This window comes from Chiloscyllium plagiosum, unplaced genomic scaffold (genome assembly GCF_037043375.1).
Source record: "Chiloscyllium plagiosum isolate Xiang-an unplaced genomic scaffold, Cpla_swu_hap1 HiC_scaffold_44, whole genome shotgun sequence".
In the NCBI taxonomy this organism is placed as follows: Eukaryota; Metazoa; Chordata; class Chondrichthyes; order Orectolobiformes; family Hemiscylliidae; genus Chiloscyllium; species Chiloscyllium plagiosum.
In genome coordinates this window covers 49,181,759-49,208,884 of record NW_028270182.1, presented here as the reverse complement: position 1 = coordinate 49,208,884, position 27,126 = coordinate 49,181,759, and the positions used below count along the sequence as shown (strand labels likewise).

The following is a 27,126-nucleotide window of genomic DNA, read 5'->3' as shown; positions in this document are numbered from 1 at the left end:
ATTGCAGTAACATTTGTTATTATCTCAAAGTAAATTAATAAACTTGAATTGGTTCAAACTCACGTCACTTGTTGTACCATTCTCTGATTCATGTATCTCATTAAAACTGAGAGGGCCCTTTATATATGGTTAACACTGGTGTAGTGTAACCGTGAATTTTTGCTGATTTTTATGAGTTAACTGCCCCTGTCAGAGCTATCAGTGAGCAGAGAAATGTACTGTTTATGACCTACATCCGTGGTAATGATTATTGTAATACGCTCTAATTTAACCAACCATGCCTGATGTGCCCAGACAATTACCTGCAATGGTTTAGATGTTGAGGATTTAAAACAAAACTTATGGACTGTCTGTTCTAGTTCATCAGATGCTCTTTCAAACGTTGGCAGAGATACAGGTGTCATGTATCTCTGCCAACTCACATTTTGTTTCAAAGGTTCACAGCTTTCCTTTACTTTGCATTTTAGGGTCGGAGCAATTTGAAAAAAATAATGCAAGGAGAGATATTCTGCAATGTAAGGAGGTGCTTCTAATTTCCGGGTCCAAACTGTTTAGTGACATCCATTCACATTCTGAACATAATCACTTCAGACATGCTCCATATTAGGTTGCCTAAACTGAATTTAGAGACGCAGATTAGAAATGGTATGTTATTTTGTAATGTGAGAGAAACTTTGAGTGTCAGTAAAAATAAAGTCACTAATTTTGTTGGCTAATAATATTATTGAAGTTCTTTTTAGCTTTATCTGCTTGTAGTTGAATGTAGGATTAAAGGGAGTTAATTTCTAATTGAATATTCTAAATATAATCACTTTGGACACACTCTGTTTTCAGTTGCCTAAACTGAATTTTGAAATGTTTCGTATGAATTACGTGTTATTTTGTCATGCGACAGAGACTTGCAGTGTCCAGGAAAAAAAAAAGCTCAATTGTTTTATTAGCTCGTAATATGTTTGAACTTTGATTTTAGTTTTATCTGCTTGGGAATGAATGTTGAAATGAAGGGTGCTAACTTCCAATTGAATTTTTTTAAAACAAAATACTTGCAACTATCATCTGAAACAGACCTGAAGCTACTCAAATTTACTTCCAAAGAAGCTATTCAACAAAACAAATATCCCAAGATGCGTATATGTCCATGTTTAACCGTAACCTCATGTAAATACGTGAGCCGATGTGTTCGGGCTATGCAAGCTGATAACAGGATGCAGTCTCAGCCTCCAGCACAACACCAACATGCGGAATCTGTAAGTCTGCCTCTTCCGATGGCCATATAAATCCTGGGCACTAGACCATAATTCAACACTTTTGGCGGCTTTGTTTAGAAAGATCTTGACAGAACCGTTTCCCATAAGTTATCAGAATGATTGTGTCGACACTTTTTCTCAGTTTGTTACTGACTTTCTTATCATGTGAGTGTTTTTTGTTCAAGTCTCTCTTTGTTACTGTCTCAATGTTAGTCTACCGAGGAATGTAAAAGACTCAGCCATCATTTCATCAGCATTAATGCTCATGGTTTATTTGTTTTCTTTTTAAAGGTGTCCAGTCGGAGGTTGTTCTGACTCAGCCAGAGGCAAAAACTGGCCGCCCCGCAGGCAGCCTGAAACTGACCTGTAAAACCAGTGGGTTAGATCTGAGCAGCAGCTTCATGCACTGGGTCCGACAGGTACCCGGACAGGGTGTGGAGTGGCTGGTTTACTACTATAGTTCATCCGGCAATAACTATGCACAGGCAATTAAGGGTCGATTTACTGCGTCCAAAGACACATCAAAAAACATTTTCGCTTTGGACATGGGGAGCCTGAAGATCGAAGACACCGCCATCTATTACTGTGCAATACAGTGGAGTGGCACTGCAATTCTATTCAATACAAAAACCCATTCAGTCCTATTTGTTTGAAACTAGTCAGCGATTACTTCCTCAAATCATATTAATTTGCAGTGCAGTATTAATTCTGTGGGGTTTTATACAAATATCACTGCTAATTTGTAAAAGTGATGACAATTATTGATACACCAGTTATTCATTTTGAGAATCAGCTCATGAGTTACTCTGTGAAGTATAAAATTATATAAAAACTTATCAAGAATGATCAGTATCTACTGGCGCAATTATAATGTGATGAAAATTTATCGTAACGTTATTTTGCTTGTGGTTCCGAATATGTAAAATAATGTTAGTTTTGTGTTTGTTTTATGCAGAGCTAGTTATTGTGTGAACCAGTCCAGAGACTATCTTGATTACTGTGGCCAAGGGACCATGGTGACAGTGCCTTCAGGTAAGACCCTTGAACTTTCTGAGTAACTTTTTTCTGTTAACGTTCTATCCATCGGAATAATTCCTGAATTAAATTAAACTCAGATTCTGAGCTGAGTTTGATTCGGTTCGGATTGATTTTTGTTCAAGCTGATTAAAGGCTTTAATTAAGGCTCAGCAAATAGTTAAAATGGTGTTGATGGAGTCAGATGCTCAGTGTATCTCATTTTTTGATCAGATGGGCATTCTGTGTGGCTGGGTTACTTGGAATACTTAAAGTCTCTTAATCAGGCAGGTATAAATAATGTTTAATGTCAGTGAAACCCCGACTCTGAGTCTTATTATTGACAACAAATGCTAAGAATTTAAAGATATTCAAACTTTAGCAAACATGATTAAAATATGTTAAAATCTCATTATTGATTTCTTGAGTATATTCCTGGATACATAATGTTCTTACCATGATTGTATTTAGTCATTTATTTTGTTAATTTTATTGATGACAAGCAGGTTAAAAACTGTTATAAAATTTTCTTGCGGTGTTATATTTCATTCTGTTGATTGTTTTATTTGATTCTGTTCAATTGAATGAATTCTGACTTTGTTTTAGAAGATGCGGTTGAACTGAGTTGATTGTTTCTGACTTTGATTTTAGTTGGTTTTGTTGAATTGCGCTGATTGGCTTTTGAAATTATTTTATTTGATTCTGTTGAATCGAATTGTTTGGATTCTGATTATCTTTCATTTTAATCTGTTGCTTTGAGTGGATTGGATTCTGATTTTATTTTCCTTGATTCTGTTATACTGAGTTGCTTGGATTCTATTCAGATTGTGGAATTGATCTGCGTTTTCATGTTTTCTGTAATTGGTGTTTTCTTTCTGGCGAGGAGATGGTCTCTGTGGATTACTTTTAATTACCAATATTTGTGAAGTTATTTGTTTTTCCTGAATCATTTCTGCATTTGTTAAACTTGTACGGCAATATTTTTCTGCTTGATTGAAAACATGATATCCGTTCGTAACTGTCTGAAAACCAACTTTCGGCAGAAACACGGAAGTGTGAGAAATGAAAAAAAAAACCTTTTTAGTGCATTTCAGTTCTAATTGTAAACTAAGTAAAAGTGTGTTTTGAGTAGCCTCATTCAAAATAAAATTTGGGACTAAAATCTAAAACTGCAGAATTGATCAGATTTGTAATTGAAACTAAACTTACAATAACGTAAAATTATAATGTGGCAATATTTATCCATTGAACTGATTTTGTTTTGACCTTAAAGTGATTAATCATTATATGCCTTCAACTGCTCTACTGTGCACTGCACAAGATTGACATGATTAGAAAAGGTGTACTGGGTGGAGGTAAATTGAACTGTTGCCCGAAACTTTAAAGCTTTAAGTGTTGTTAAGTAATTCCCCTCACAAACAAGGCTTCTGTTATGACTTGTTATTTATTCACTTTAATCATTAGTTTGATAGATTAGATTAGATTAGATTAGATTAGATTAGATTAGATTTAATTTGATTTGATTACCTATAGTATGGAAACAGGCCCTTCGGCTCAACAAGTCCACACTAACCCGCTGAAGAACAACACACCCAGACCCATTCCCCTACATTTATCCCTGATTAATACACATAACACTATGGGCAATTTATCATGGTCAATTCACCTAACCTCCGAAGAGCAACACACCCAGACACGTTCCCCAACATTTACCCCTGATTAACACTGACCAATTTTGTTAGATTTCAATTTGAGTTTTTTTTTTTGTGAGGTTACATCATGTTCTTGGTTCTGTTGAAAATGTTTGCAGAGCTAGTTCTGCTGCAAACACATTGGTGTTCCTCAGTGTTGTCATTTGGTGATCTTTTCTCTTTTGAGGAGGGAATATGCTTGGGTAACATTAATTTTTGTTATATTTGGGAAATCTTTTCTGGTTCCTACATTGTTTTTGTACTATTTACATGATTGGCGACAGTGAACCACTCCAGTTTCCTTATTCAATGCAATCAGCATGCGAGTTGAAATTTCATAAAGCCGAATATTATGTGAAATACAAATTGCAAAGGTTTTGGAAATGAAGGGAAAACAGATACCTTCGGGTCCAATTTTAACTTGGAAGTAACAATTAAGGATTAACCTAATCCACTCGTTAGAATCAAAATTCAGAACCGTGGGCAGCACGGTTGGACAGTGGTTAGCACTGCTGCTTCACAGTGCCAGAGACCCACGTTCAATTCCCGCCTCAGGCGACTGTCTGTGTGGAGTTTGCACATTCTCCCGGTGTCAGCGTGGGTTTCCTCCCACAGTCCAAAAATGTGCAGGTTAGGTCAACTGGCCGTGCTAAATTGCCCATACTGTCAGCTGTAGGGGAATGGGTCTGGGTGGGTTGCTCTTTGGAGGGTCGGTGTGGACTTGTTGGACTGAAGGGCCTGTTTCCACAGTGTAAGTGATGTAATCTAATCTAAACCCAGCTATCTGGTTCAATCACAAGGTCTGTCTTTAAACAGTTTATACGTCATCGAGAAATATAAATAGAATTTCAAAAGTATAGTGTTCTAATAGTTCTTACTCTTGAGAAAAAATGCCATGACTGTGTTATAATTGATCAAGAAACACCATTTAATTCCGCTGTACACTACACTCAAGTTTTCTGGCTGGATAATATCATTGGCAAAGACATTTGGAAATTCTGCTCGATTCGATGAAGAACAGATCAATTTCACTAGTTTCACAAGTAACTTGAGTGAAGTAAATTTACGTCCACATTAATCCTCTGGTTAGTTTCTCTGATGAATATAAAAATGTAACGAATATATTTGACGTGAGGAATTGAGCAGATGTATCTGCTAGGATCAAGACTGTTATACAGTTTGTTTCAGTGCTATCTCCGACTAACTTGTCAACTAGTCCTGACCATTTGTAAATTGTCCAGTTCGGATACCTGAATCTCAGACAGTTCCATTTTATGTTGCGCTTCAAAACCACTTTTTTTGCTGCCAGAAATGTAACATTTGATTAGGAGCCCTGACTAAATTGTTTCAATCAGAACCAACACTTCAGGAAAAAAAGGCAGATTGCGAAGAGTTTTGATTGGTTGTTGGCAACAAGGAATATTTGAGTGAGGCAGAGGGAAATGTGCTGCATATTTTCTTTGTGCCTCAGTTATCTGCGATATGTTTAGTGGCATAATATATAATCAGAAATTATTTTGCATCTTATTAGTTGAAAACCTATCGTCAACCTTTAATGTCACTGGCAACGGTTCTAAGAATATCATTTATAACTAATCCATAATGAATTGTTTTCCAAGCATATTTGTTGAGATTATGGATGAAAGCAAATTACTGCGGATGCTGGAATCTGAAACCAAAAGAGAATACCTCAGCAGGTCTCGCAGATCTGTAAGGAGAGAAAAGAGCTGACATTTTGAGTCTAACTGAACCTTTGTCAAATCTCGACATGATGCTGAGCTCTTCTTCCTTCGCCTTTGTGCTCACTTCTTTGGGCAAAAGTCCTCCCCCCGCTCCACAGATCATTTCATATCCCTCCAACATTCCACCTCTAATTCGACACCCCCGACAGAACAATTTCCTGCCCTTGATCTTTTCATTGACAATTGTCAACGGGCCATTGGCCGCCGTAATTTCTCTGCCCCTCTTACCCATTCCAACCTTTCTCCATCTGAACCTTTTGCCCTTCGCTCCGTTAGATCCAACCCAAATCTTGTCATCAAACCTGCTGACCAAGGGGGTGCTGTTGTCGTCTGGTGTACTGACCTCTACCTCACAGAGACTGAGCGCCAACCCTCAGATTCCTCCTCCTACCTCCCCCTGGAGCATGACCACACCACTGAGCCTCAAACCATTGTCTCCAACACCGTGACTGACCTCATTTCCTCCGGATGCCTCCCCCCACAGCTTCCAACCTCATAGTCTCTCAACCCTGGACAGCCCGTTTCTACCTACTCCCCAAACTCCACAAGAAGGACTGTTCCGGCAGGCCCATTGTATCAGCATGCTCCTGACCCACTGAACTTATTTCCTCCTACCTTGACTCCATCCTTACTCCTCTGGTTCACTCCCTCCCCACTTACATCTGGGATTTCTCTGATGCCCTGCGACACATTGACAACTTTCAATTCGCAGGTCCTAACCACCTTCTAGTCACCATGGATGTGCAATCTCTTTACGCCTCCATCCCACACCAAGATGACTTGAAAGCTCTTCGCTTCTTTCTCGAAAAGAGGCCCTAACCATTTCCATCCACCACCAATCTCCTCTGCCTGGCTGAACTTGTTCTCTCTCTCAACAACTTCTCCTTCAACTCATCCCATTTTCTCCAAACCAAAGGTGTAGCAATGGATACCCGCATGGGTCCTAGCTATGCCTGCCATTTCTTGTTCCCAGCCTACCCGGGTCCCCTCCCACAACTGCTTGATCGGTTCTTTCGATGACTATTTCGGTGCAGCTTCATGCACTCGTCCTGACATGGAAAAGTTCATAGACTTCTCTTTCAGTTTCCATCCCTCCATCAACTTCACCTGGTCCATCTCCGACGCTTGCCTTCCTTTCCTTGACCTTTCTGTCACCATTTCTGGCAATAGTCTATCCACTAATATTCATTACAAGCCCACTGACCCCCACAGCTATCTGGACTACAGCTCTTCTCACCCTACGTCCTTGAAGGACTCTATTCCTTTCTCTCAGCTCCTTGGCCTCCGCCGCATTTGTTCTGATGAGGCCACTTTCTAAAGTGGTGCTCGTAATAAGTGGTCCTTCTTCTCCAACCGTGGCTTCCCACCAACAGTTGTTGACAGGGATCTCAACAGCGTGCGGTCCATCTCCAACGCCAGGACCCTCACCCCCTCCCTCCCCTCCCAGACCAAAGTTAGGGTCCCTCTTGTTCTCACCTTTCACCCCACCAGCCTTCACATGCAAAGAATAATCCTTCGCCATTTTCGCCAACTCCAACACGATGCCACCACTAAACACATCTTCCCTTCGCTCCCCCTGTCTGCATTCCGCCGGGATTGTTCCCTCCCAGACAACCTAGTCCACTCCTCCTCCTGCTGCGCTTCTCCAGCAACACATTTCCATCTCTGATCTCCAGCATCTGCAGACCTCATTTTCACTCCTCCATCAGACCTAACACCTCTCCCTTCACAAACGGCACCTTTCCACGCAATCGCAGAAGGTGCAACACCTGCCCCTTTACCTCTTCCATGCTCACCATCCAAGGCCCCAAACACTTATTTCAGATTAAGCAGCGTTTCATTTGTACCTCTTAAATTTGGTCCATTGCATTCATTGCTCCAATGTGGTCTCCTCTATATCAGTGAGACAGAACACCGACTGGTGATCACTTTGCTGAGGACCTTCGATCTGTATGCGATCAGATCCCGGACCTTCCCGTAGCTTCCCACTTCAACACACATACCTGCCCCAACGCCCACATGTCTGTCCATGGCCTGCTGCAATTTTCCAGTGAAGCTCAACGCAAACTGGAGGAACTGCATCTCATCTTCCGACTAGGCACGTTACTGCCTGCTGGTCTCAACATTGAATTCAACAACTTCAGATGATTATCCCATCTCGATCCCTCTGTGTTCATTCTGCTCCGTAATTTTATTTCATTTATTTTATTTATCATTTTTTATTTTTAATTTTTTTTTTGCATTGTTCTGTACCTCTTCTTTAGAGTCATAGAGAGGTACAGCATGGAAACAGACCCTTCGGTCCTACCTGTCCATGCCGACCAGATATCCCAACCCAATGTAGTTCCACCTGGCAGCACCCGGCCCATATCCTTCCAAACCCTTCCTATTTGTATATCCATCCAAATGCCTCTTAAATGTTGCAATTGTACCAACCTCCACCACATCCTCTGGCAGCTCATTCCATTTACGTATCACCCGCTGCGTGAAAAGATTGCCCCTTAGGTCACTTTTATAGCTTTCCCCTCTCACCCTAAACCTATGCCCTCCAGGACTGGACTCCACAACCTCAGGGAAAAGACTTTGCCTATTTATCCTATCCATGCCCCTCATAATTTTGTAAACCTCTGTAAGGTCACCTCTCAGCCTCCGACCCTCCAGGGAAAACAGCCCCAACCTGTTCAGCCTCTCCCTGTAGCTCAGATCCTCCAAACCTGGCAACATCCTTGTAAATCTTTTCTGAACCCTTTCAAGTTTCACAACATCCTTCCGATTGGAAGGAGACCAGAATTGCACACAATATTCCAACAGTGGCCTCACCAATGCCTTGTACAGCCGGAAAATGACCTCCCAACTCCTGTACTCAATACTCAGACCAAGAAAGGAAAGCATACCAAACGCCTTCTTCACTATCCTATCTACCTGCGATTCTACTTTCAAGGAGCTATGAACCTGCACTCCAAGGTCTCTTTGTTCAGCAACACTCCCTAGGACATCCACATTAAGTGTATAAGTCCTGCTAAGATTTGCTTACCCAAAATGCAACACCTCGCATTTATCTGAATTAAACTCCATCTGACACTTCTCAGCCCATTGGCCCATCCGTTCCAGATCCTGTTGTAATCTGAGGTAACCCTCTTCGCTGTCCACTGCACCTCCAAGTTTGGTGTCACCTGCAAACTTACTAACTGTACCCCTTACGCTCGCATCCAAATCATTTATGTAAATGACAAAGAGTAGAGGGCCCAGCACTGATCCTTGTGGAACTCCACTGGTCACAGGCCTCCAGTCTGGAAAACAACCCTCCATCACCACCCGCTGTCTTCTACCTTTTAGTCAGTTCTGCATCCAAATGGCTAGTTTTCCTTGTATTCCGTGAGATCTAACCTTGCTAATCAGTCTCCCATGGGGAACCTTGTCGAACGCCTTACTGAAGTCCATATAGATCACATCTACTGCTCTGCCCTCATCAATCTTCTTTGTTACTTCTTCAAAAAACTCAATCAAGTTTGTGAGACATGATTTCCCATGCACAAAGTCATGTTGACTATCCCGAATCAGTCCTCGCCTTTCCAAATACGTATACATCCTGTCCCTCAGGATTCCCTCCAACAACTTGCCCACCACCGAGGTCAGGCTCACTGGGCTATGTGATCCTGACTTCGGTGGTGGGCAAATTGTTGGAGGGAATCCCTGGCTTGTCCTGACCACCCTTCTTAAACTGTAGCACCACGTTTGCCAACCTCCAATCTTCCAGCACCTCACCTGTGACAATTGATGATACAAACATCTCAGCAAGAGGCCCAGCAATCACATCTCTAGTTTCCCACAGAGTTTTCGGGTGCACCTGATCAGGTCCTAGGGATTTATCCACCTTTTACCGTTTCAAGACATCCAGCATTTCCTCCTCTGTAATCTGGACATTTTGCAAGATGTCACCATCTATTTACCTACAGTTTAAATCTTCCATATCCTTTTCCACAGTAAATACTGATGCAAAATATTCATTTAGTATCTCCCCCATTTTCTGTGGCTCTCTCTCTTTCTCTTGCTCCCCACTCTCTCATCATCTTTTTTTCTCTCATATTCCCCCTTTGCCTCTGCTTCACCCATCCAGTTAGACTCGAAACGTTAGCTCTTTTCTCTCCTTACATATGCTGCCAGATCTGCTGAGATTTTCCAGCATTTTCTCTTTTGGTTTGTTGAGATTATGCCTAGGCTGTTTTTGCTTTGTATTAAACCACTGATGTAGCTGAATTTGATTGTTCAATACGGTGGGAGTTCCGCTGAATCCAACACTTGCAGCAAATGGTGCTAGCTCTTCGGTTGGTCTTCAATTGCTATCTCAGAACATCCAGTACCTCTGCTAAGAATCCTTTTCCAACAAGAGTCAAGCAAACATAATCAGTGTCTAACTCAGCAGGTGTGAGCTCTTGTGCCAAAAACATGAAAACAATTTACTAAAGAGGGGGTCTCTGGATACGAAAGGTAAACCTTGCTTTCTCTCCACAGGAGCTGCCAGACCTGTTGAGTTTCTTCAGATATTTCTGTCTTTATTTTGGTTTTTAAAGCATTCAATGTTTGTCCTTTAATTGAAAAAAGTTCTTTTCGATGAAACACGTTCTTCAGAGAGAAGATGCATTTGAACAAATTACGAACGTTCGGAGATATTAAATATCAGAGAATCATTGAATTTGAGCGCCCTGATCTCGAGCTGTTGTTTCACAAAAAACTATTATGAAGTAACAACACCCTCCTGAGTGCAGTGGCTGCTGTAATTGGGTGGAAGTTATTTTGATCACTCAGATAGAGAATATCAATGATCCCGTTCCAAATAATCAACAGAAGTTTTTTTTGAAAGAAAGTGTGAAACAATTAATTTGTAGAAATATTTTAATGAAAAATATTCACGGCCAGTGCTCGCTTATTGAATGACACAATGATATTAAGGTAGGAGCAAGAGGAGGGCACTCAGCCCCTTGAGCTGTTCCACCACTGACTTAGATCATGGTGCATCTGTGAGCTAAATCCACAGGCCTCCCTTTGGCTAAAACTCTTTAACACCTTTGATTAACAAGCAAAAATGATCTCAGATTTACTGATTTGACTGCCCATAACAAAGGGAGATACCATTTCTGAAAGACATTCCAGTGAGTACTGTGACACAATGAGGCTGTAATTAATTGCTCATGAAAGTAAGCTTTTAAATCTCTGACAATTTCCAATTGAAACATCCCAATCATCATATTCCATTAATTTAACACTATACTTCCCTGGAATAAAGAAATATACTGTGTGATTGCCTTGCTAAAAATGAGGGAAGCTTTACTTCCATTATATGATTAAGAAATAGCTCTGCTCACTCAGTGAAAACACAGTCAAATTACACAGAAGGAAACCATGTCATCTTGCGTAGACACACAAGTGCCTCAAATAATTTTCAATTCTTCCAGTGGTTGTTTGAATCTCTAGACAGGTGTGGAAGTGTCCGACTTTTTATATCGCCTTGAGAAACCAGTTATCATCAGTCTATTTGAAATGCTGAAGTTTATGTGGTATTAGTACATTCATAGCGCTGTTAGGAAGTGAGTCCCCTGGCTGTGATCGAAGAAGAGGAAACGGGCAGAGAAATAGTTGAGAGTCAAGTTGAAGTCTGCTTTGGAGAAAAGCTTTCAGGTGAAGCATTTACATGCATGTGCGCCTTTTTCCACAAAGATCACAGTTTTGGGACATGCTGCCGAACAGACATGTCAGCATGTAAAATGGAAGCTGAAGAAGGCAACTCGGCCCTCGAGAATGCTATTCCATTCATGGGATCATCATTAATCTTGCTGCTCATCGATCTTCCTAACACACCGATAACATTGAACCTGATAGTTTACTGTTCAGCAAAAGAATGGTGAACCTTTGGAATTCTCCCCCACAGAAATTGATTGAGGACAAAACCTTAAATGATTTCAAGAAGGAGATAGATTCCTTCAATCCTTAAAAAAATGCTACAGATATATGGGAGAAAGGCAAACAGGCTACAATATTGGTTGAAAGCCATGAAAATATTGAATGGGGCATGGTTTGTAAGTTTGCATGTAAAGCCAGCATTGGTGGTATAATTGGCAGTGAAAGTCATCTAAACGTACAATGGGAGATTGATCAGCTGGGCCAATGGGCTGAGGAGTGGCAGATGGAGTTTAATTTAAATGAGTACGACATATTGCTTTTTGAGAAGACAGATCAGGTCACAACTTACAGAGTTAATGGTAGGGCACTGGGTAGTGATGTTGAACACAGGGCCCTGAGGGTTCAGACTCATAGATTCTTGAAAGCGTTGTCTCAAGTAGCTCGTGTGTTGAAGGTGTTTAGCACATGTACCTTCATTGGTTAGAGTGCAGGAGTTAAGGCTTCATGTTTTAACTGTCCAAAACATTGGAATGAACTGCCAGAGGAAGTTGTTAATGAAGAGATAGGTCGAACATTTAGAAGGCATTTGAACAGCTACAGGAACTGGATAGGTCTGGATGGATATGGGCCAAAGGCAGGCAAGTGGAATTAGTTTAATTTGGGAACTCTGGTCAGCATGGATGAGCTGGACCAAAGGAACTGTTTCTGTGCTGTATGACTTTTTGACTCACTGACTTTATGGTGGAGTAGGCTCAAAGTTGGAAGGTGGTGAGCAAGTGAGGGGCTAGATTGGGCATGTGGGAGAGTTTGGGCTGGTAGGCTGTGAGGTGTTGGCTGGCTGCTGGGTAAGCTTGCATGCACTCTGTCTGGCAAGGTGGCATTAAGGTAAATGGTAATGGTCACATGATAATTTGGTCGAATTGTGCTTGGTAGGTGAGGGGTAGTTTGAGCTGAAATGCAGGAGGTCTGTCTTTGCCAGGCTGGTTTATGGAGTGGTGGGCAGGATGCCAGGCTGGTTAGTGTAGAGGTGGGCAGATTGCCAGGATGTTTCGCGGATGGAAGGTCACTGTAATGAAGTGACAGAGGGACGTGTTGTCAAAATGCAAAGCTCGGAGTCTGGCAAAATGGCGGGTGGTAAAGCACAGATGCGAAAGGAGCTGGGATGCAATGTGCACAGGTTGACTTGGGTAAGATGAGAGGTCAGTGGCCAAGGGCTGAGGTCATGTCTTGGGTAGTGGGCTTTTGTCACAAATTGTGAAAATGATGGTGCCAGGTCCAGTCAGGGCCAGATTCGCCATGGACCAGGTACAGGGTGGCAAGAGTGGAACTGAGTGAAAGGCATTGAGATCATATGTCCATCTGGAATATAGAACAAAGGACATTACAGTGCAGTACAGGCCCTTCAGCCCTCGATGTTGCGCCGACCTGTGGAATCAATCTGAAGCCTATCTATCTTACACTATTCCATTTTCATCCATATGTTTATCCAATGACATTTTAAATGCCCTTAAAGTTGGCGAGTGTACTATTGTTGCAGGCAGTGTGTTCCATGGCCCTACTACTCTCTGAGTAAAGAAACAACCTCTGACATCTGCCATCTATGTCCTCCTGCTAGCCATCACTATCCAAGGAAAAAACTTCCACTCTCCACCCTCTGTTTATGTCTCAATTAAGTCACCTCTCAACCTTCTTCTCTCAACCAAAAACAGCCTAAAGACCCTCATCCTTTCCTCATAAAACCTTCCCGCCATAACAAGCAACATCCTGGTAAACCTCCTCTGAACTCTTCCAAAGCTTCCACATTCTTCCTATAATGTGGTCACCAGAACAGTGCACAATACTCCAAGTGCGGCCACATCAGAGTTTTGTACAGCTGCAGCCTAACCTCGTGGTTCTGAAACTCAGTCCCTCTATCGATGAAAGCCAACACAAAGTATGCCTTCTTAACAACCCTATCAAACTGCCTGGCAAAATTTAGGGATCTGTGTACATGGACACCGAGATCTCTCTGCTCAGCTACACTACCAATATGGATTGCCTTGGATGTGTTTCATATGATAGGGGTTGTGTGTTCCGGGTTTGAATGGGTGTATAGAAGGGAAGGGTTTGTCAATGTGAGTGGAAATTTAGGTCTAGACAGAGTAAGCGCAGTGGTTAGTCTGAGAGATGAGGTTTGGTGGTGAACTGCGTGTCAGTTTGATAGTTATTAAAGTTAAAGATTGCTTGTTCATTTCTCAAATCATATGTACGTAAATACTCAGCTGTAACACTCCAAAGTCTCTGAACCTTAATAGTCCTCCAGAATTCAGAGGCCTCCAGAATTCAGATAATTGTAAATTAGAAGTTTCAACTTCCAGACAATTGGCATGAGTTCAGCCGTGACAGCCATCCTCCCCATCCCAGTGCTCAGCTCCTGCCTGTGCTGCTGCTGCAGTGACCTTCCTCCCTGAGAGAACATTCTGCCTTGCATTGATAACTGAGGAAAGCGCACTGGACCTGATTTCCAAGTATGGGGACGGCAAACACGAGGGGACACAACTTAAAGTTGAGGGGAGATAGGTATAAGACAGATGTCAGAGGTAGTTTCTTTACTCATTGAGTAGTAAGGGTATGGAATGCTTTGCCAGCAACGGTAGTAGATTGGCCAAGTTTAAGTACATTTAAGTCGTCATTGGACAGGCATATGGACGTACATGGAATAGTGTAGGTGGGATGGGCTTCAGATTAGTATGACAGGGCAGCACAACATTGAGAGCCGAAAGGCCTGTACTGCGCAGTAATGTTCTATGTTCCATGTTCCATGATTCTCTCTGCTTTCTCTCGGGGGGTACTGCCAGCTGTTGGGTATTTCCAGCAGTACGGTACCTCGTGGGGCAGCACGCTGGTTCCGTGGTTAGTGCTGCTGCCTCACAGTGCTAGGGACTCGGGTTCCATTCCAGCCTAGGGTGATGGTATGTGTGGAGTTGGCACTTTCTCCCCATGTCTGTGTGCGTTTCCTTCCACAGTCCAAAGATGTACAAGCTGGGGGAATTGCAAATGTTGTGTTCAGGGATTGGGAGGTTGGGTGCATTAGTCAGGGTTAAATGTAGAGTAAGAGGGAAGGGGAATGGGTCTGGATGCGTTACTTTTCAGAGGGTGAGTTTGGACTTGTTGGGCCAAATGGCCTGTTTGCACACTGTAGAATTTCAATGTATTTGCATTTTCTTGGTTTGTATTTTGTGAAACTTCTCTGCTCTTCACTTGCAATCGAGTGAAAGTGTCAGTTGGTGAGATCTTCAAACAGTTACTGGGGTGGGATCAGGATGTTATTCTTCCGAAATTATATGGTAATGGTCAAGGTCGAGGGCATGTTTATAAAGAGAGAACCAATGATCATGATCAGCAACTGGTAGGAAACAAAAACAAACTCCAGTTATGCTGTATACTTCAGCGGGAGCATACTGGCAAACGTTTACAGCTGAGGACACATTGGAGTAACTGATAAGGTCAAATTAACAGAAACTAACATGCTCAATTAGTCATTCTATTGTAGAGACACCGTCTCCCCCCACGCTTTATGGCCTGGTCTCCTCCTGTCAGGAGCACAACACCGGTTCTATAATCTTTGGTTGTTTAGCGATGGACTATTCCCCTGATGTCACCAAGGTAACCTGGAAGAAAGGTGGGGAGCTGATCACGACTGGATTGAAGACTTAGCCATCAGTGAGAAAGAAGAAGGGAACCTACACCCTGAGCAGCCAGTTAACCCTGCCCGAGTCAGCAGTAGATTGCCCCAGCAAAATCTACTGTGAGGTTCAACACAGCAAGTCACACAAGAGCAAAGAAATGCCATGACTGGGTAAGTGTTGTGGGAACTGAGATAAACAGATCATCTGTGATTAACATGAATAAGTTATTATTTAGAACAGTTTTCACAGAATCACCTTATTCAGCAGAGGAAAAAAGCCCTTTGGTCCATCCAGTCCACAGATATCAATAACAGCCACCTAACTATTCCAATATCATGTGCCAGCACTTGATCCATTGCCTTGTGTGACTTGCCTTTGCAAGGATGCATCTAAATTCTTCATACTTATTATGAGGGGCTCAGTCTCTACATGACTTCTAGGCACGGAGCTCCAGACTCACACCACCCTCTGTTTGATTTTGTTTTCCTCCCAGATCCGCTCTAAACCTCCTGGCCTTACCTTTACACTGTGCTCCTGAGGCATTGATCTCTCCATCAAAGGGAAAGGTTTTGTCCAGTTTACCCTGCCTATGCCTAAAATAATTCCAGACATCATGATAATCATCTCCCTAATTCTCTTCTGCTCCAAGGAAGACCCCCGTCTATCTAATCTAGTTTCATAACTAAAACACTCCAACCCAGGCAAAAACCTGACAAATCTCATCAATGCTGTCTTCAGTGTAATCACATTCATAGAGTCATAGAGATGTACAGCATGGAAACAGACCCTTCGATCCTACCCGTCCATGCCGACCAGTTATCCCAATCAAATCTAGTCCCACCTACGAGCACCCGGCCCATATCACTCCAAACTCTTCCTATTCATATACCCATCCAAATGCCTCTTAAACGTTGCAATTGTACCAGCCTCCACCACTTCCTCTGGTAACTCATTCCATACACGTACCACCCTGTGAAAAAGTTACCCGCTAGGTCTCTTTTATCTCTTTCCCCTCTCACCCTATCACTATGTTGTCTAGTTCTGGACTCTCCGACTCCAGGGAAAAGATTTTGTCTATTTACCCTATCCATGCCCCTCATAATTTTGCAACCCTCTATAAGGTTACCCCTCAGCCTCCGACACTCCAGGGAAAACAGCCCCAGCCTGTTCAGCCTCTCCCTATAGCTCAAATCCTCCAAATCTGGCAACATCCTTGAAACTCTTTCTGAGCCCTTTCAAGTTTCACCACATCTTTCCGATAGGAAGGAGACCAGAATTGCACGCAATATTCCAACAGTGGCCTCACCAATGTCCTGTACAGCCGCAACATGACCCCCCAACTCCTGTACTCAATACTCTGACCAAAAAAGGAAAGCATACGAAATGCCTTCTTCACTATCCTACCTATCTGCAACTCAACTTTCAAGGAGCTATGAACCTGCACTCCAAGGTCTCTTTGTTCAGGAATACTCCCTAGGACCTTACCATTAAGTGTATAAGTCCTCCTAAGATTTGCTTTCCCAAAATGCATCACCTCACATTTATCTGAATTCAACTCCATCTGCTATTTCTCAGCCCATTGGCCCATCTCGTCAAGATCCTGTTGTAATCTGAGGTAACCCTCTTCGCTCTCCACTTCACCTCCAATTTTGGTGTCATCTGCAAACTTGCTAACTTTCTTATGCTCGCATCCAAATCATTTATGTAAATGACAAAAGTTAAAGGACCCAACACTGCACATGATCACTACCTTAGATTTTCTTATAAACATTGTCACTGAAACAGCACAAATCACCAGGATAGCAAACAACACCCAATGTATAACACTGTAGGTCCTTCAATAACGTGCACACAACGCTTCAGTATGGTACGGCCTAACCTGAGTTTTATTAAGTTCCAGTATCATCTCCCTATTCTTCATTGTCAATGTCTCGGATAATAAAAGCAAATACTTTCCCCACCTTCTTAGCCTCTTTATCCTGACGACACAGTACTATAGGGGATCGGTGGGTACACCAAAGATCCTCAGTCCTTTCCAGGTTTCCACCATTCAAAATATAATACCTCACAGTTTCTTCTGCCGAATATAATCACCTTACATTTATCTAGAATGATTTCCATTTGCAACTTCTCTTCACATGTAACCAATCCTTGTATATCCTCCTGCAATCTAAAGCCATTATGATCATGACTTACCAACATGACAAGTTTCCTTTCATCTGTGAATTTACTGGTTAACCCTCCTACATTTGAGTCTCAATCATTGGTATATAAGAGAAACAGCAAGGAAATCAACACCAATCCCTGCACAACACCACGAGAAATAGATTTCCATTCACGCAGACACCTAATGACCATTATCTCCTGCTCCCACCACTCAACCACTTCTAGATCCAATCTGTCAAATTAACTTGTATCCCATTGGCTCTGATTATTGCTATCATCTGGACATCGAGTTATCTCTCTGAAAACTACCATCAAATTGTTATACATGCCTTCTTCTCAATAAAACTGTGCTGACAATTGTTGATTGATCTTCCAAATGAAGACTAATTCTGTTTCTCAATAGTTCCAACAGTTTCCTTACCACTGAGACTAGCTTGACAAATCTGTGTTTTCATTGTTTATCCCTTCTTTCGGCCTGCATAACATTGCAACGTTGGCTGATCTACACTCACTTGGCACAACTGCTGTGGCCAGACAGTAACACTAAATTATTGTCAGCGTCCCAACTATTTCATCCTTTGCATCACTCAACAGCTTGGTATACATTTCATCTGCCCTGGAAATATCACCAGTTTTCATTCAGCAAGACAACACAGAACATCACATCATGTGCCCTAATTTCTGAAAGTACATCACAACACTCTTCTATGATTTCTGTCCCCACATTGTCCCTCTTACTAGTCAACACTGACACAACACATTCGTTTCGACTGCAACCTCATCCTCTGGCTCCACTCCAGTAATAACACTTAATGGGCATTACTGTTTCCCCAATTAGTCTTTTATTATGAATGAGCCTGTAACTTTTAAAAGTATTTTCTTTTATTTTGACTGCTATTATTTTCTCATGGTCCCTTTTGCTCTCCTAATACCTCTTCCTTTCAAACTCCCCCTTGCACGTTCTGTACTCCAGAATAGTTTCTCTTGTTTTGAGATTTCAGTATAGACCGGAAGTCTCCCTTGTTTCTCTTTATCTCACCCTCCATTCCTTTGGTCCAGAGCCCGCTACATTCTTGATCCCACGCAGTGGCTTCCTGGGAAACGACCTCCTTGTGCTTTTCTTATTTCTTTCTTAAATGTGTCACACTGCTCTGATTTAGATTTCCGGTCCACTCTGGTCAAATCATTACCTGATCTTCTTAACATTCTCCCTTCAGAACTTTGGGCCAATTTCAATCACTTTCCAGAACAATCTGGAATCCAACAGATCTATGATCACTGTCTGCACTGTCCATTGATGTTTTACCCACTGTGTCGACTTCATTCCCTAAAGTTAATTCCAGGTTCACCCCTCTCTGTATTAAACACATACTTTGTTAAAATATTCTCCTGGGGACATTTTCAGAATTCTGCTCCCTCTAAACTTTTGTCAAAAATGAATATCCAAGCCGACGCTGAGGAAGTTAAAAACCTCTGTTCTCATTCCCCTATTTAATTTACGATTCTCTGAAATTTGCCTGTATATTTGCACTTGGTCTTTTGGACCTACAGTAAGGTCTATCGTGCTCTCCCAGTAGTTATGTTTGCTGTATTTTGGTTTTGAAGTACTGTCCATTTGCCTTTGTTCGAGGAGGTAACCGTGATTTCATTTCTCTTTACAGCCTAAATTACCCTTGTCAGAATTGCGACAGAAGCAACATTCTGTACCACACACCCCCGCCCCCATCCTTTTCCATCTTTCCCTGTCTCCCCTGAAGGCACTAAATCCTGGAATATTGAATAGCCACTCCTGCCCCAATCTCAAAATGTCTCCGTGATAGCAACGGCATCATTTCCTTATTTATGCCGGTAATTCATCTGCCTTGTTCATCAGACTCTGTCATTAAAACGAATACCATCCAACGTTGCTATCTCCCTTCTGATGTTACCGGTCTATATTTTCTGTGCCTCCTTGACTCCCTTGTTGTGTCCTATAATTTTAGCCTTTCACATTGTCCTGCTGATCTTTCTGCGTAGATCCCAGCTTCTCCAGAACTCTGCATAATTATGATTCTTGAATCCATTAGCCACAAGAAACCTTGATATATGAGAACTGATTGTATTTGTTATGAAATTCATCAGATAATTTATACGATGTGTTTCCTAAAGGTCCAGATATTCTCCAAGCAACTCTTCTCCTAACTGTGAGCTCCAGTGAAGAAATCGCAAGCAGCAAGTTTGCAACTGTCGTCTGTTCAATCATCGATTTCCATCCGAAGTCAATCTCCGTGAGTTGGTTGAAAAATGGCCGACCCTTGGATTCTGGCTTCTTCACATCTCCCGGTGTGAGTCACCGAACTTGTCGGTACAGCTTCTCATTTCCCAACATGCCACGTATCTCATTTCAGTTTGAGTGATACATTAGCAATACTCATAATTCAAGATTTTGGCAAAACAGAAAAGCATGTTTCCCCTCTGTTGAAGATAGATATATAGACAGTGAGCTTTGTTAAATAGTTTGCTGCCTCATCATGCTGGGAGCGGCAGTCAGAGTGCTGAATCCTTGCCTGGTAGCCGCTTCAAGGATAAGTTTGGGAGTGGAGGGGGGCTATTGGAGAGATATCTGATTGAAACATAGAAAATACTGAGAGACTGAGGCAGAGTGAACGTGGAATAGATGTTTTGACTGGTAGGTGAGACTAGGACCCAAGGGCAAAGTCTTAGGGTCAAAGGGGCACCGCTTAGAATTGAGATGGTGAGGAATTTCTTCAGCCAGAGGGTGACGAGTCTGTGGAACTTGTTGCTGCAGAGGGCTGTGGAGGCCAGGCCATTGCGTGTATTCAAGCCAGAGATAGATCGGCTCTTGTTTAATACGGGGAGAAGACAGTAGAATCGCTTTAGCCCAAAACGTCGATTTTCCTGCTCGTCGGATGCTGCCTGACCTGCTGTGCTTTTTCAGCACCATTCTGATCTAAACTCAGGATTGGCCGAACAGCCTTATTCTGATCCTCTATCTTATGATGTTGTGGTCTCAAAATGACGTGTTTAAAATATGCAGTGACCCTCACTTGAAAATAAATCAAAATGCGTTCAGTGCTTCATTTCCTGCTCAGGAATAATCTTTTGGCCTTGGACATTGTACGATATCGATTTTTATCTTGTACTGAGCTCTTTAACTTCATTTATGGGATCAGACCACAGAACAAGTGGGTATCACATTTGATTAACTGGGATAAATGTGATCTCACTGAGCTTCTTTAAGATGCTCTCTGTAATTAGTGGATGAGACAGTAGAATAAATTCTGGTAAGAATGCTACAATAGAGATGAATGAACTAGGAACTCGAGACAGGCTGATTTAGCCTGGTTTGGGGTGACGATGTTTACACAGTGAGTAGTGGATGTCTATAAAACTAGTGCACATTTCAATCGCATTTGTAGATTAATTTAAGACACTTTTGCTTGTGTTTTTCTCTCCTGTTCTATGAAGAAATTTAAAAATGTTGCTTGGTAAATAAAGTGAAAGTACAGACCAGTCATGAACTAACTGAATGGAAGGAAAGTCTTAAGGAGATGGGTGTCCTTCTCGATATCCAATGCTGTACTCAGTGTCTTGTTTTCAGATCCATTCTAAACTCAGCCCACGAGGAACAATAACATAAATTAGGGGATGACATCACACCAATGACGCAAAGTATTTTCGATCACTTTAAATATAATGAACAGAATTTCTATGGTGGCCCACCGCTCCTGTAAAACTTTAGAACTCTGCAAAGAGAATAATTATTATTTATTATAATTTGTCCAAAATTTGGGATGTGATTTTGCAAGCAGCATGACCAGCAGCATTTGCACCAAGGGTTATGATCGTGGAAATTGACTCATTATATTCAGATTACTCTTGTCACAAGTATCAATAGATGGTGTTAAGTGAGAGACAACCTCTGGAAGAAAGGTAATTCCTTGGGTTACATGATGGTATCTTCGATGATTTTACTTTTTTCACAGGTTTCACTTGTTACAAAGCCAGTGTTCTTTCGGAATAATTACACAGGGTATGTTATAGGTAATCACAAATGCTTTCACGAATCAAAATACATCAACAATAATAAGCATCGTTTCAGCAATAGTTGGAGTTGCCATTTTGAAGGTGGTGACTTCACCCTGTGAGGGAGTAATCTGAAGATTGGATGTTTGTATCATAAAGAGGCATTTTTCATTGACTTTGATTTTTGTTTCATAGAAGATACCGAGTGCCACCCTAACACCATTAAAATTCTCCCACCGCCAGTAGAACAAGTCTTACTGGAGGCGACGATGACGTGAACCTGCGTTGTGTCCAATCTTCCTTCTGGAGTTAACGTTACCTGGATGCAAGAAAAGAAGCCTCTGAAATCAGAGATTGCTGACCAGCCTGGACAGAATCCCGACAGCATGATCAGCAAATTAGACATTTCTGCTGAAGCCTGGCTGAGTGGCGATACTTATGAATGTGTGGTGTACCATCAGAATCTACCGACTCCGCTGAGAGACTCCATCCACAAGGAGAAAGGTGAGCGGTGGGATTAAAACACAAATCATCCCATGTGTACTCCAGATCCAGTTACATCAATGTCAGGCTTTGATTGGTAATGAACAAACACCATTGGGGGCATTAATGATGCATCTGAAGATAGGATAGTTAGGTAGCTGATTAAGAAAAAGATGGACCAAAGGATATTGTATTCTGATTAAGTCAGATAAGGTGGGAAGAGGCCAGGGTTGTGACGTCACCATCAGCAGTGACAAATGGCCAGAATGTCCTCGTTGTGGACTGGAAACATGGAGGCAACGTTCACATTAAACTTTACTCTTTTTTTACTGAACATAATGTGTACCATTCTGCTCCTTTAGAAAACGGAAGTGAATAAATCCCAAGTTAAAAATGTTGCATTTTAATATTTAGTGAAGTTTAAATTTGATATATATTTGTCTCAAATATTCTGCAGTGATTAATCCGCTGGAGCCATCATTGTCGGTCCCCCTGCCACCAACAGAAGAAATCTCCGCTCAGAGGTTTCTCTCCCTCACCCGTTTCGTGAGAGGATTCTCCCCCCGAGAAATCTTCGTCAAGTGGACAACAATAACAAGCCGGTGAATCCCAGTAACTACCTCCTTCTTCATCTACAGCCTGTTATCCATTACAGCGGAGGAGTGGGCCAGCGATGCTTCTTACTCCTGTGTGGTGGGACATGAAGCGATTCCATTGAAGATCATCAACAGAACAGTCAATAAATCCAGCGGTAAACCGAGTTTCGTAAACATTTCACTTGCACTTATGGAAACTGTTAATACATGTCAATAAAAATCTCAAAGTTGCATTTAATAATTCAACAGAAGTAATAAAGGATTTTGTTTCCTCCAGTTGTGAGTTAAATACTGAATTAATTGTTTCCCACTCTGACTTACATTCTATCTGTGTAGTTAAAGTGGATTATTACAGGTCTAGGACGAGTGTCTTGTGCAGTTAATGTTCTCTGCTCAGATACACCCTGGGTCAGAGACAGAGTAAAGCTCACTCATTGCAGGATTCCGCCAAGTACCTTATCCATCCTAAATCCCTCTGTGATAAAATCTGACAATGTCCATCTTATGTCAAGGGTAGGGCACGAGTTTTGAACTTGGTGCTCTTGATTCCCCCGATTGGACATTCTTACAAAATTCATGTCCGTTTTAAACTGCCACATTGCACCAATTTAAAATGTAAATTTAAGACACTTTAAAATTAAATTTGATTGGAACATACCAATCGTAAAGAGTGCAGAGCAGTTTAAATGTAACCTTTGTTTCTAGGGAACTGCCAGGGATCTTGCGCCAGTGCATGGGTTGACAGAACGTATCTTCACTTTCACACCAAAGAGAATCGATAGATAAGTTGTTGTGGAGCAGAGGGGAGGGGAACGATGAATGGTCTGTCCTCTTGCTCCCTGTGCAGAGTTTTCAAGGGAGATGTCCTCTGTAATGTAACCCAGTTGCTAACAGGAACAGTCAGCTTCTTGCTTACTGTCCGAAGAATTAAAATTTCCAGGCCAAATAATACCTTTGAAACATGTTGGACAAGCTTGGACCTATTAATAAATGATTAACATTGACTCCCATAATCTAAAACAGGTGTTTGCATCGTCCCGGTTTGAATTCCATAGTTTTGTCTCAGTTTTCTGGAGCACATGGGTCAATTCTGGTATTCGAGCACCTGATATCATTTTGTTTCACATACAGAACACAAGTAGACATTTTCTGATAAACATATTCGGAAATGTTATCTCTGGGGCATTGTTGATTTGAACTCAGGCCTTTTGTCTTAGAGACAGAAATTCAATCATTGCAACAGAAGAGTTGCTCATAAAACGTTATCTCTCCACAACGATGGGAAATGTTTCCTACAACACCAAGGTCAGATCTAATTGTAGGCAATCCATTAAAATTAGAACAATAAATTAGAATAATAAAAATTGCAGTCTGGTAAAAGAGCAGAAACACACACAGACACAGAGAGATGATGACAAATACACATGCAAAGACACATATATAGGCTCTCACCTAAAGACATATTTACATGCATACTTAAATGTGAATATAGATAAGACATCACACACGCATACTCGCACAGTGTCACACATGCAAGTGGTACTTGAACACTCACCTAAGCTCTTACAAAAACTTACATACACCAAAAGGAAAGCATTTGCACAAATGAACAGGGGTACTCACACATAACCATGAGAAACATAGACACACGATAACACACAAATGGGCATGAGTACAATACATTCATACAGCACAATCCGTACAGACATACACGCATGAACACACAGATACAAATTACGAAAAATGTCCTCCCACATGTTGACTCGCACAGGCGATGACAGAAGCAGCTTAATTAGTTATTTTTAAACCACATTGATCAGCATGTATACAATATCACACCAACACACAAATTCAGAGTCTCATATGCAGACACACAAGTGCATAGATGAACAAATGGAGGGGCGTTTATTAAATAAGGATAATGGGCACAAGCATCAGCAAGCATCCACAAACAATAGCACAAACAAGCTTATCAGGTGATAGTTTGGGAAAGATTTCCACACAAGCAATCATCATATAAATATAAACATCCATCAAAACATGACATTGCATACTGACATTTATTAAGCATAAACATGAAAATAACCTAGTGTAGGTAGGATCTGAAACAGACACATAAGCACACATTTTAGATAGCACTAATGAAAAGTGAACACTCACAAAGACATTACAAGATAAGCATAGGCAGCAACGAAGTGGCATATTAGCATGATGGATGCTTACACAATGTGAAAAGACCAAAATTTAGGTACACAAACACATGAGCACACCAGCAGTAAAGGAACAGGAATATGTTTATTCATGCACAGACTCCAACATGGGCAAGAGTGAAGTAAGAGACACTCATAACCACATGCAGAAACATTAAAGGAAAACCAAACACACCAAGCTTAGATCAAATAAATTAAGGGATACATGCACAAAAACTTATTCCTAAATATACAGAGCCTACAAACAAAAATGTAAAGCAATATTCTGACTGTGATGTCACTTATATTTATGATTTGTCAAGCAATTGGTCACCAATACATAAAGATGAGAATCACATTTGAACTTTTATTCAGTGATGGCCACAATTTTCAACTAAAGTGCTGTCGCAGCCTATATTTAAATATAATTATTTAATTAAAATAATCATTCGTAATAAGCATTCCTCAAATAATAATATCCTTAAGTAATAGATTAAAAGAAAAAAATAATTTAAAATGTTCTGACATGGACAATGAAGAAAGAATATGTGCAGTTAGTATTTGTAATTTATTGCTGAGAATCAATAATGCACTAATAGATACAGATAAGAGTCACATTTGAGAAATACCTGACTGCTTTATGAAGATGTAATGGTCTCTAATTACATGACTTGGATGCAGATAGATCGATCTGGATCAATAAACAATCTAAATAGGTTTTCTAGGTTTAAATTCATACATTCAATAGATCGCACTTGGATTGAAGACTATAAGGATGATAACAGCAACATCTGGACAACTGCTTCCACGTTCATCACCTTGTTCTTCCTGAGTATTTTCTACAGCGCTGCCGTCACTCTGGTGAAGGTGAGAATGATCACATCCTTCACACGACAAGCAGCCCAATATGTTTTGTGAGATCTCTAAATGTGCCATTGAATAAACATCAAATCTGTAAGTCCCTGATCATAAATATCTGCGCCATTGCTTCATTTCTCTTTTCCAGGTTAAGTGAATGAATTGTGGACCCCTTTGATTTTCCTGCTCTGCTTATCAAGGTCTCTAAATTCCCAATCTACAATCTGTCCTGTTGCTGACTCTAACAGTGAGATTACTTCAATTTATCAGCGTGTAACTGAGACAATTATTGATGGATTTTCGTTTTTACTTTGATATCTTTGAGATGGTTGTGGTTGGGAGAATTTGTAACTTCCCAGTTGTTTGAAGCCCGTTTGTTTTATTTTTATTTGTTCCTTAGTCAGAATGGTTGCCTACCCTTTCTGATGAGCCTTTGTATTCCCTTTCTTGTGACTGTTACTGATGTACAGTAAATTCTCACCTCACAGCGCATGTGTTCTCGTCTCAATGTGGCATCCAGCCATTATATTCACTTCTGTTAGCTTTAACATCAATCTTTTGGATAAAAATGCTTTCTGAAATGGTTAATAAATCTCGAATGCACTAACCTTGAGTTTGATTAATTCTTTAAGGCCAGTCAGTAATAATACATTTTCCCACATCCTTTCCCAGCCAAATACTTTCACTTGTTCTGTTTGGTTGTGTTTCATCCAGTCATTTAGTTTAATGCTGCGCTGCCATGCAGCCCACTAATGTAAATACATCTTTCACGCGATATGCCTGATGGAACACTCCAGAGGTAGAATGATTAGGGAACATTTTCGCTTATGCACCAAGGGTCACGGCCTCGGGTCACGTAATGATGCAAATTAGGAGCTTTGCTCCACCAGAAACCTATAAAAGGCAGGCAACGGAGTTTGAAAGTTTACTCTACACTGTCTAAACCAAAAGTACTCCCAATGTCGGGACAGCCTGGGTTAATAATGCAGAAATCGCCACCTAAAGCACCCAACGAAACATTCATCAGCCAAAAATGTCAACGTTCAGACAGGTAGTCAGACACAACACGTGCACAATCCAAGGGCGGATTCTCAGAACTGGAGTTTTTCTCACACATAAATCTCATGGAGCACAAATCCCGGGATCTATTTGACACATCACACCTGTCAAATCCCAGGGAATGAGACTAAGATCTATCTGATACAGGGATATTACAGAACAGCAACCCTCAAAAAAGAATAAATCAGAGGTCGATGTTGATCAGACAAGGCAGAGCTCAGAAGTAAATATTCAGCCATTGGGATCTACATGACAGAAGATGGAATTGAGAAAAAAAATCATAGGAACTGTTAACAGAGTCTGGAAACTATCAGCAGAGGAGAACAGTTCCAATTTCTCAGAGTTGGTGAGGTGTATCATCCTGGGAATAGTGTTGTCAATCAGACACGCATCTAATCTCATAACTTTGCATTGTTTCAAAAACGTAGCACCTGAAACTGGATGCAATATTCCAGGTGAGACAAGAGACTGTTTTATTTCAGTTTAACA

At 41.3% G+C, this 27,126-nt stretch overlaps 1 pseudogene; it reads left to right on the top strand.

Annotated features, from left to right (window-relative positions):
• Positions 1 to 1,363: 1,363 nt before the first annotated feature.
• On the top strand, positions 1,364 to 22,748 carry LOC148137399 (Ig heavy chain C region-like; annotated as a pseudogene).
• The last annotated feature ends 4,378 nt before the right edge of the window (positions 22,749 to 27,126 follow it).